General features: G+C 43.0%; 2 pseudogenes; one reads left to right on the forward strand and one right to left on the reverse strand.

The window, feature by feature from the left end:
- The first annotated feature begins 4,251 nt into the window (after positions 1–4,251).
- On the forward strand, positions 4,252–4,711 carry LOC114215021 (large ribosomal subunit protein uL15 pseudogene; annotated as a pseudogene).
- Positions 4,712–10,284: 5,573 nt separating this feature from the next.
- On the reverse strand, positions 10,285–10,415 carry LOC148163773 (U4 spliceosomal RNA; annotated as a pseudogene).
- Between the last annotated feature and the right edge of the window lie 1,608 nt (positions 10,416–12,023).

The raw sequence follows: 12,023 nt of genomic DNA on the forward strand, positions 1-12,023 counted from the left end.
TTTAATTAGTCATGAGTTCCTAGAAGCCAGATGGGAAGACATGGCCTGGATTGTACACAGCTGGAACTGGTTAGTGACGTGAGGAGAGAAGTGGGAGGGGCTTGGGGGATGGCTCAGGGCCTGAGCCAGCACATTCTGTTCCCAGGATGCTCCAGACTTCCTCAGGCCCCCTAGAAACACTTCCCCATCACAAGCATTCCCTCCCACCTATAGCTCCTCAAACACGCACGCACTCCGGCACTGGCCTGAATTGGTTCAGTTGAGAGGATATCAGACCCAAATCCCTAGGTTCTCCAGTTCCTGTCAAAGTGTGAGGAAAACCAAGATCTGCTCCTTGTCTCCAATCTACAGGAGAAGGTAACAGAATTCCCCTGGAGATTGCTGGAGGCTTCTGCTTGTTATCCCATTACCCAGTACAGTGCCAAAGGGATGTATGAAGGGATAAATTCTAGCCTCTAGAGTAAGGAGAGAGTAGAGGAATAAGAAGCTCAAGTGGGGGCATCTGGGTGGCTCAGTCTGTTAGGTATCTAACTTTTGATTTAGGCTCGGGTCATGATATCGGGGTCTTGGGATCAAGCCCTGCATCGGGCTCCATGCTCAGTGTGGAGTCAGCTTGTCCCTCTCCCTCTGCTCCTGCCCCCATGCTCGTGCTCTCTCTCTCTTTCAAATAAATAAAATCTTTTTTAAAAAGTGATTAAATTAAAGGGGAAGGGGCACCTGTGTGGCTTAATTGTTTGAGTGGCTGCCGTCAGCTCAGGTCATGATCCCAGGGTCCTAGGATCAAGCCCCACATTGGGCTCCCTGCTCGGCGGGAAGCCTGCTTCTCCCTCTGCCTCTCCCACCTGCTTGTGCTCTCTTTCTCTCTCTCTCAAATAAATAAAATCTTTAAAAAATAATTATTTAATGGAGGAAAAAACTTAAACGTTCTTTCAGCATCTAGGATGATAGGGAAATGATGGTAACACAAAGGATTTTTGCTCCTTCTGGGAATGGCTGCCTTTTTCTTAATGAAAACCAAACTGATTTTTGTTGCTTTTCCCAAGAGCAGTGGGATGTGGGGAGCACTTTGGCTTCCTGTCCTCACTTTGTGACCCCAAGAAACAGATCTGTCCTCATGTTTGGGGACTGTCATGGGCCTGGAAAGTTCATGTTTGGATCCCTGTTTATTGGCAAAAGGCTTTGATAGGGAGTTGGCAAAGGAAAGAATTCAGCCCTGACTTCCCCTTTTGAAAAGGGTAGTAACTAGATGGGGGAAGGAGACCTAGGAGTAACCCAATTCTTCTTCTGCCAGGCGAGCAACTGCGGAGAAGGCTAGTGGGGTGAGAAAGCTGCCCTTAAGGGGGGAGGCATGTAGGGAGAGGGTTCTCCTTTGTGCTCCTTGTTTTGTTCCTAACTTATTTAAAAAGGATAGTGGAGGGTTCACCAGTGTGGTTATATTTTTGTTTTTTAGTGAATTCATTAATTTGACAATGAGGGAAGGATCAACATGGTAAACAAGTATATCCTGCATATAGTGAGGAAGAAAGAGCTAAAGGATTTTAAACTGTCAAAAGGGGCAAGGGGCACCTGGGTGGCTCAGTCAGTTAAGTCTCCGACTCTTGACTCTGACTCAGGTCATGATCTCAGGGTCGTGAAATTGAGCACCACATTGAGCCCCGAGTTGGGCTCCCTGCTCAGCATGGAGTCGGCTTGAGAGTCTCTCTCCCTCTGCCCCTCCCCCACCCTGTGCTTGCTTCTCTCTAAGATAAATAAATAAATCTTTTAAAAAAATGAAATGTCAAAGGGGCAAAGTTCCAGTTTGAGTTTGAGCTGTGAAAGAAGTTTTGAAATGAGAAATAGAAAAAGATAATTGAGAAAGAAGATTGTTGATCCTAAAGAAGACTATATTCTCAGATTTTTTTTTTAAGATTTCTCTATTCACTTATTTTTAGAGAGAGAGAGAAGGAGAGACTCAGACTCCCCACTGAGTGTGGAGCCCAACGCAGGGTTAGACCCAAAGATCATGTGAATTCAAGAGTCGAAGGGCCAGCCAACCGAGCCACCAGGCGCCTCATGTATCCTCAGATTTTTTTATCCAGAAGCTATTCTTAAGGATGTGTGTGCTTGCCTGTTGCCCATTTTTGTAACACTCCTAGTATGTGTGGGGGAGTGTTATTATAGGAGTGATGCTTCCCCTTTGTAAAAACTTGAGATAATACCTAACTGCCTGCCTTCAAAAAGCCAGACATTGATGGGATAGGAGCACACTGGGAGGAAAGATCTGAGAGATATTTGGGAACCAAGAGCTGGAACAGATGGAGAAATATCTAGTTTATCACTGGCCACAAATTAAGGCTGGTCACTGACCAGAGTAGCCATTGGTGGTCAATAAGATCAAAAAGAATTGATAAGCAAGCATGTTAGCCCTCTGCTATGAGGCCAATGGTGGAGGCCAGTGACAAAAGAGAGTGAAAAAGAAGCAAGTAAAAAGTTGGGGAGTTGAGCATAAGAAGCTGAACCTAGCTTGGATTAAGGACATTTATTTGAGGGCAAATCAAAAGAATCGTTTGTTCTTCTGACTAGCCAAAATATACCCTTGCAAATATAAGAAATGAGTATTGGTAAAAATTGTATTTATCTGTCATTCACTGCTTCACTTACTGAATTTATTGGTGCCTCTTAAACTTTTCCACCAATATTCCCCAAGTAGATTATGAAAATATATGGTCAGAGAGTAAGAGGTATATGTACATAAATGTGGTGGTTACTTCTTTGGGAAATTTGTCCATCTCACAGTGATTACCCTTCTCTGTCCCCCTTCCACATCGTTAAATGGGTGACTGCCAGCAGCCGTATTTATGCTATGTAAAACTCTGTCCTCCAGACCAGCTAACTGAACTAGAGATAGACAACTGAGTCAAGTAGGTGTATTCCTCCCCACACCCCAGGAACTGGGTCTGAAAAAGAAATAAGTTAGTCTCTTCATGTGACCAGGTCTGAAACATGTAAAGGTCGGACAGTGAGTTATGGCTAATTTTCCCCCCTCTGAGGACAGAGAACCAGAAGAAGCCTATTGCTAGGAAAGAAGCCCAAAACAGAAGATCAGAGGCAAAATGAGAAGAGAGACAGGAAGAACACACCTGGGTTCATGGTAGTTTCTCTTTGCTGGTCCCACAAGACCAGATGCATCCTTGCTCTTGACTCTTCGTAACCCAACGGTACGCTCCATAATGACCCACAAATATGTCCATGTTCTAATCCCCAGAATCTCTAAATATGTTCCCTTACATGGCCAAAAGGGCTTTACAAATGATAAAATTAAGGATCTTGACATGGGGAAATTCACATGAAAAATCCAGACACAGATCTTAACTCAAAATGGATCATAGACCTAAATGTAAGCATAAAACTATAAAACTCCTAGGAGAAAACGTAGATGACCCTGAATACAGCAAAGACTTTTCAGAGACAATGCCAAAGGCATGATCCATGACAGAAACAACTAATAAGCTGAACTTCAGTAAAATTAAAAACTTCTGTGAGAAAGACAATGTCAAGAGAATGAGAAGACATGCTAAAGGGTGATAGAAGATATTTGCGAAAGACACATCTGATAAAGGACTGGTATCCAAAATATACAAAAAAACTCTTAAAATTCAGTAATAAGATGGGGCGCCTGGGTGGCTCAGTCAGTTAAGCGTCCAACTCTTGATTTCAGCTCAGGTCCTGATCTCAGGGTTGTGAGATTGAGCCCCTGAGTCAAGCTCTGTATTCAGCAGCAAGTCTGCTGGAGACTGACTCTCTCCTCTCCCTCTGCCCCTACTTCCCCTCAAATAAATAAATAAAATCTTAAAAAAAAAACCCTCAGTGACAAGAAAATGAACCACCTGATTTTTTTTTTAAGATTTTATTTATTTGACAGAGAGACAAAGAGAGAGGGCGTGCATAAGCAGGCAGAGCAGCAGACAGAGGGAGAGGGAGAAGCAGAGAGCCTGCTCAGCAGGGAGCCTGATGAGGCGCTCAATCCCAGGACCCCAGGATCATGACCTGAGCAGAAAGCAGACGGTTAACCGAATGAGCCACCCAGCCCCTGAACCACCTGATTTTTTTAAAATGGATCGAGCCCTGCATCGGGCTCCCTGCTCCGCGAGAAGCCTGCTTCTCCCTCTCCCACTCCCCCTGCTTGTGTTCCTGCTCTCCATCTCTCTCTCTGTCAAATAAATAAAATAAAATCTTTAAAATAAATAAATATTTTCCGTCTGAGTTGCCAACATGCCATCCAGACTGAGGAAGACCCGGAAACCTCGGGGCCACGTGAACCACGGCCACGGCCGCATCAACAAGCACCGGAAGCACCCAGGAGGCCAGGGTAATGCTGGTGGCATGCATCACCACAGGATCAACTTCGACAAATATCATCCAGGATACTTTGGAAAAGTTGGTATGAGACATTACCACTTAAAAAGGAACCAGAGCTTCTGCCCAACTGTCAACCTTGATAAACTGTGGACCTTGGTCAGTGAGCAGACACGGGTAAATGCTGCCAAAAACAAGACTGGAGCTGCTCCTATCATTGATGTGGTGCGATCGGGCTACTACAAAGTTTTGGGAAAGGGAAAACTCCCAAAACAGCCTGTCATCGTGAAGGCCAAATTCTTCAGTAGAAGAGCAGAGGAGAAGATTAAGGGTGTTGGGGGCGCCTGCGTTCTAGTAGCTTGAAGCCACATTTGAGGGCATTCATTAAATGCTAACAAGTGCAAAAAAATAAATAAAATAAAATAAAATAAATAAATAAAAATGGTGAAAGACCTAGACATCTCATCAAAGAAGATCTACAGATAGCAAGTAAGCGTATGAAAAGATGTTCAACATCCTATATCATTAGGGAATTACAAATTAAATCAACAGTGAGTTATCACTGCATACCAACTAGAATGGCCAAAATCTAAAACACTGGCAAAACCAAATGCTGACAAGTATATGGAGCAACAGGAACTCTCATTTATCGCTGGTGGGAATGCAAAATGGACTAGCCACTTTGGAAGATAGTTTGGCAGTTTCTTACAAAACTAAACATACTCTTACCATACAATCCTGCAATCACACTCCTTTGTGTTTACCCAAATGAACCAAACTTATGTCCACACAAAAACCTGCACATGAATGTTTATAGCAGCTTTACTCATAATTGCCAAAACTTAGAAGCAATCAAGATGTCCTTCAGTAAGTGAACAGATAAATTGTAGTAGTACATCCAGACTATGGAATATTATTCAGTGCTGAAAAAATGAGCTATCAAGCCATGAAAACACATGGAGGAACCATGTTATTATATGTTAGCATATTACTAACTGAAAGAAGCCAATCTGGAAAGGTTACATATGACATTCTGGAAAAGGCAAAACTACAGATACAGTAAAAAGATCAGTGGTTGCCATGGGTTGGGGGATAAACAGGCAGAATACAGAGGACTTTCAGGGCAGTGGAACTATCATGTATGATACTACAATGGTAGATACATGTCATTAGACATTTGTCAAAACCCATAGCACGTTCAACAGCAAGAGTGAGCCCTAATGTAAACTATGGACTTTAAGTGATAATGATGTGTCAATATAGGTTCAACATTGTAATAAATGTACCACTGTGATGTGGAAAGTCAATAGTGGGGGAAGTTTTGCATGTGTGAGGGTAGGGGGTTTATGGGAACTCTCTGTACCCGATCAATCTTGCTGTGAACCTAAAATTGCTCTAAAAAAAATAAAGTTTATTAATTAAAAAAACTACTGGTGTAGGGCGCCTGGGCGGCTCAGTTGGTTAAGCGACTGCCTTCGGCTCAGGTCATGATCCTGGGGTCCCGGGATCGAGTCCCGCATCAGGCTCCCTGCTCAGCGGGGAGTCTCCTTCTCCCTCTGACCCTCCCCCCTCTCATGCTCTCATTCTCTCTCAAATAAATAAATAAAAATAAAAATAAAAAACTACTAGTGTATATATGGGAACAAATATAAGATGACCCTTCCAAATTTAGAAATAACATTATCCATCAATCAAAAAAAGAACCTTTAAAAAATTTTAGCACATATAATAAATAGGATATTTCAAGTCGGTGAGGAAAGAGTAGATTTTTCAATGAGTGGAATTAGGGCAACTATTTGCCATTAAAAAAGAAAAGCTAGAGCTTATGTCATTAAGTGAACTCAAATAAACTGCAGATCAGTGATTGAAAGGTAAGTTATTGAACCATAAAAGTATTCTTTATTTTTTATTTATTTTTTTAAAGATTTATTTATTTATTTATTTGACAGAGAGAGAGCGAAAGCACAAGCAGGGGGAGAGGCAGGCAGAGGGAGAGGGAGAAGCAGACTCCCCGCTGAGCAGGGATCCCTATGCGGGGCTCAATCCCAGGACCCTGGGATCATGACCCCAGCCGAAGCAGACGCTTAACGACTGAGCCACTCAGGTGCCCCTAAAAGTATTCTTTTTTAAAGGTGTTTCTAAGCATGAAGCAAAACCCAGAAGCCATTATGATCAAATAAACATTTAAAATTCAGAAATAGAGGGGGCCTCAGTGGTGCAGTTGGTTAAATGTCCAACTCTTGGTTTCGGCTCTGTTCATGATCTTGGGGTCTTGGGTTTGGGCTCAGGGTGCTCAGCATGAGGTTTGCTTTAGATGCTCTCTCCTTCTCCCTCTGCCCCTCCCACTCATGCTCTCTCTTTAAGATAAATAAATAAATCTTTTAAAAAATTGTAAATTCGGAAATAGAAAAAAATCAGTTTGAAAAGTTGAAAAAAAAAATCCCAGTTAAACACGCACATAGAACACCCTCTCCTCAAAAATGTTAGTAAAGGAATAAAAAAAGAAATAAACCCACAAGGACAAGAAGAATAGGAAAGAAGTCAATAGTCGATGAGAGATGACATATTTTGGAAAAAGGAAATCCAGTAGAAGAGTGATAACTTTACAATTTGGAGCAAGTTGAAGCCTAAATACCCATAATGGGTGAAACCAATAAGACAGCAGCCAATTTACAACCCCACCGACTCCTCATTCCAGAAGCCTCAGAACTTGGAGGCACCAGTACCTCAGATGGCGGTGGGAAAGGACAATTTCTCTAGTTTATATAAGATCCCCATTCCCATGTTTCCCTGGCCAGGTAGCTTGCTCAGGGAACTGCCCAGGAGGAAATACGAAGTTCCTTCCTCAGAGAAATTGAGCCAGAGGATCCAGGGGAGAGAGTAGGACATGAAATCAGACTGAAAACAAGAGTTTGTTTATTTATTTATTTATTTATTTATAAGATTTTTATTTATGTATTTGTCAGAGAGAGACACAGCGAGAGAGGGAACACAAGCAGGGGGAGTGGGAGAGGGAGAAGCAGGCTTCCCGCAGAGCAGGGAGCCCGATGTGGGGCTCGATCCCAGGACCCTGGGATCATGACCTGAGCTGAAGGCAGACACTCAATGACTGAGCCACCCAGTTGCCCCTGAAAACAGGAGTTTAAGTGAAAGTCACTGTATTCGTTTCCTGTGGCTGCACTCTCAAATTAACAGAAATTTGGTGGCATTAAAACAACAGAGATCTGGGGTGCCTGGCCCCACGTCAGTCTTCCTGCTCAGCGGGAAGCCTGCTTCTCCCTCTCCCACTCCCCCTGCTTGTGTTCCCTCTCTCACTGTGTCTCTTTCTGTCAAGTAAATAAATAACATCTTTTAAAAAAGATCTTTAGGGCGCCTGGGTGGCTCAGTTGGTTAAGCGACTGCCTTCGGCTCAGGTCATGATCCCGGAGTCCCGGAATCGAGTCCCACATCGGGCTCCCTGCTCAGCGGGGAGTCTGCTTCTCCCTCTGACCCTCTTCCCTCTTGTGCTCTCTATCTCTCATTCTCTCTCTCTCAAATAAATAAATAAATAAAATCTTTAAAAAAATAAAATAAAATAAAAAAGATCTTTAAAACAAAACAAAACAAACAAACAAACAAAACAGATCTGTTTTCTCATAGCCCAGAGAACAAAAGTTCAAAAGCAAACTGTCAGCAGTCACATACCCTCCAAAGGCTCTAGGGAGGAACCTGTTCCTTGCCTCTTCCAGCTTCTGGTGGCTCTAGATGTTCCTTGGCTTATCACCACATCATTCCAATTTCCGCCTCTAGCTTCACATGGCCTTCTCCTCCCTGCAGACCTCCATCTAATCTTCCCCTGCCTCTCTCCTATAAGGATATGTGTGATTACATTTAGGTTCCACCCAGACAATCCAGGATAAACTCTTCTTTAGATCATTAATTTCATCACATCTTTCCATAAAAATAGTCACTCTTTGGCTATATAATATTCACAGGTCCTGGGGACTAGAAAGCGAATGTGTCTTGGAGTAGGGTGCATTTTTTGTGCCTACCACAGTTGCGACCCTGAAGAATGAGACCCCTTTTCCTTCCCAGCTGCTGGCAAGCTAGCAGCCACAGTTTTACCCACCGCACAGAAAACTGGAGGGTTCTCTGGAGAGACTGAATAGCTCCCGAGGAACTTACAGCTACTGATACTTGGGTTCCCCTCAACAAAAAGCCAACTCACTGCCTGCTCACCCCACAATGAAACTTATCTATCAATATACCTCTGAAACACACAGAGCTAATAACTGTTTTTTTGTTTTGTTTTGTTTTGTTTTTTAGTTCCACATTCTCACAGATAAATGGACAGTCACAGTTCACAGTTCACAAGATAATCTGAGAAAAGTTTCCAATATGGAAAACTGAGACCAAAACAAACAAACAAAAAAGGAGGGACGGGACTTGGAAAAAAACAAAGAGACTAAACAACAGAAAAAGATTTTTATTTTTTTATTATTTTTTTTACGATTTTATTTATTTACTTCAGAGAGGGAGAGAGAGAAAGCAAGCATGAGTGGGGGGAGAGGGAGAAGCAGACTCCCTGCTGAGCAGAGAGCCTGATGTGGGGTTCGATCCCTGGTGTTGGGATCATGACTTGAGCTGAAGGCAGAAGCTTAACTGACTGAGCCACCCAGGCACCCTGGAAAAGATTTTTAAATATATACATAATTCATATCTTCAGAAAGATAAAAAAATAATACCATGAAACAAGTACAGGATACTATTTTTTTTAAGATTTTATTTATTTATTTGACAGAAAGAGACACGGCGAGAGAGGGAACACAAGCAGAGGGAGTGGGAGAGGGAGAAGCAGGCTTCCCGCTGAGCAGGGAGCCCAATGCGGGCCTCAATCCCAGGACCCTGGGATCATGACCTGAGCTGAAGGCAGACGCTTAACGACTGAGCCACCCAGGCACCCCCAGGATACTATTTTTTAAAAAGATTTATTTATTTATTTGAGAGAGAGAGCACGCATGTGTACGCACATGTGAGCAGGTAGAGGGGCAGAGGGAGAGGGAGGGGGAGAGGAGCGGACTCCCTGCTGAGTGCGGAGCCCTAAGCAGGCTCTATCTCACAACCTGAAAATCATGACCTGAGCCAAAACCAAGAGTCGAAAGCCCAACCAACTGAGCCATCCAAGCACCCCCAGGATACTATTCTTAAAAAATAAAAGAAGAGGGGCGCCTGGGTGGCTCAGTCGTTAGGCGTCTGCCTTCGACTCAGGTGATGATCCCAGGGTCCTGGGATCGAGCCCCACATCGGGCTCCCTGCTCAGCGGGAGCCCTGTTTCTCCCTCTCCCACTCCCCTTGCTGGTGTTCCCTCTCTTGCTGTGTCTCTCTCTGTCCAATAAATAAATAAATTCTTTAAAAAAATAAAAATAAAAGAAGAAAGAAGTCATGGAAATTAAAAATATGATAGCCAAAATAAAAACATTCCGTTAGAAAAGTTGGAAGTTAAAGTGAATGAAATCTCCAAGAAAGTAGAACAAAAAGACTGGCAATAGGATGAAGAGGCACAGGGGCACGTGGCTGGCTCAGTTGGTGGAGTGTGTGACTCTTGATCTTGGGGTTGTGCGTTTGAGCCCCATGCTGGGTGTAGAGATTACTTAAAAAAATAAAATCTTGGGACGCCTGGGTGGCTCAGTCGTTTAAGCGGCTGCCTTCGGCTCATGTCATGATCCCGGGGTCCTGGGATGGAGCCCCCAGTCAGGCTCCCTGCTCAGCGGGGAGCCTGCTTCTCCCTCTCCCTCTGCCGCTCCCCCTGCTTGTACTCTCTCTCGCTCTTTCTCTCTCTTCTGACAAATAAAATGTTTTAAAAAAATTTTTTAATCTTAAAAAAAAAGAGTGAAAAGGCACAAAAACTCAAGTATCAGTCCAAGAGAGATTCAATATGAGAAAAGGGAAGAGAGAAATAGGAAGGAGGAAATTATTGAGTAAATAATACAAAAATATACCAATCACATCATCACCTTACAGAGAGGATCCTGAAAGATTTCAGTTAGCAATAATTGCGCCTCGGATAAACCTCATTGGCTACGATTAGGATCCCGAAAGATTTCAAAGAGAAAACATAGGTCATGTACAAAGGATTGGGAATCAAATGATATCTGTTTTCCCAACAAAACACTGAAGCCAGAAAATTTTGTTAGAAACATCTTAAATCTTAAAAATGTACATCACCTGCTACCAAACAGGTCTGATAGTTATGAGTGAACAGAGATAAACCAGGCAGCTTCTGAGCATGGAACAGAAAGGATGTGTTTGGGAAATTAAGTGGAGCCCTTAAGAGAAATTCCATAGTGAGAAAGTAGCCTTAATCTAGAGAAGGCTCACCAATTCAGTCATAGTCTTTATTTTTTTTTTAGTCATAGTCTTTAACAAGAGTTAGTTTTACATGGCTTTCTGGTTTGTTGACTTGAATATATACTTAATAAAAATAGGACTGCTGGGTGCCTGAGTGGCTCGGTTGGTTAAGCGACTACCTTCGGCTCGGGTCATGATCCTGGAGTGCCGGGATCGAGTCCCGCATCGGGCTCCCTGCTCAGCGGGGAGTCTGCCTCTCCCTCTGACCTCCTTCCCTCTCACGCTCTTTCTCTACCATTCTCTCTCTCTCAATAAATAAATAAAAATCTTTAAAAAAAATAGGATTGCTAAAACCCCGATTCTTTCCCTTCAAATTCACACATTACCCATATATTCCATTAGTCATTTTCAATACTTCGACTTTCATTTAAAATATCTGATTTTTAGGGGCACCTGGGTGGCGCAGTTGAGCATCTGACTCTTGGTTTCCACTCAGGTCACGATCTCAGGGTCATAAGATCAAGCCCCCGGTTGGGGCTTTGTGCTCAGTGGGGAATCCGCTTGAGATTCTCTCTCCTTCTGTCCCTCCCCCACTTGCACATGAGTTCATGCTCTCTCTCTAAAAGACATAAATAAATCTTTTTAAAAAAATCTGATTTTTAAAAGGAGTGTAGGATATATAAGTAAGTATAATAACTTCATTTGTCTAAATAAGCTATTAACATGTTTGTTTTTTTATTTTTTTAATATTTTATTTATTTATTTGACAGAGAGAGAGACAGCAAGAGCAGGAACACAAGCAGGGGGAGTGGGAGAGGGAGAAGCAGGCTTCCCGCAGAGCAGGGAGCCCGATGTGGGGCTCGATCCCAGGATCCTGGGATCATGACCTGAGCCGAAGGCAGACGCTCAACGTCTGAGCCACCCAGGCACCCCTAACATGTTTGTTGTAGCATTATTTTTATCAATAAAATGTTGGAAATACCTTGAATAGCCATCATGAGGGAACTGGCTAAATAGATATTGATACATAAAGGAATAAAGTACAAGCATTAAAAAGAATGAAGTAGGGGCACCTGGGTGGCTCAGTGGGATAAGCGTCTGCCTTTAGCTCAGGTCATGATCTCAGGGTCCTGGGATCAAGCCCCGTATTGGGCTCCCAGCTCACTGGGGAGTCTGCTTCTCCCTCTCCCACTGCCCCTCACCACCCCCACTCTGCTCCTGTGTGCTCTCTCTCAAATAAATGAATAAAATCATTTAAAAAAAAAGAATGAAGTAGCTCTAAATGTAGTATCATGAAAGATTTTTTTTTAAGATTTTATTTATTTATTTGAGAGAGAGAGAATGAGAGATAGAGAGCACAA

Source organism: Eumetopias jubatus, unplaced genomic scaffold (genome assembly GCF_037043125.1).
Source record: "Eumetopias jubatus isolate StellerSeaLion01/CBP00866 unplaced genomic scaffold, mEumJub1_p1.0 scaffold_8, whole genome shotgun sequence".
In the NCBI taxonomy this organism is placed as follows: Eukaryota; Metazoa; Chordata; class Mammalia; order Carnivora; family Otariidae; genus Eumetopias; species Eumetopias jubatus.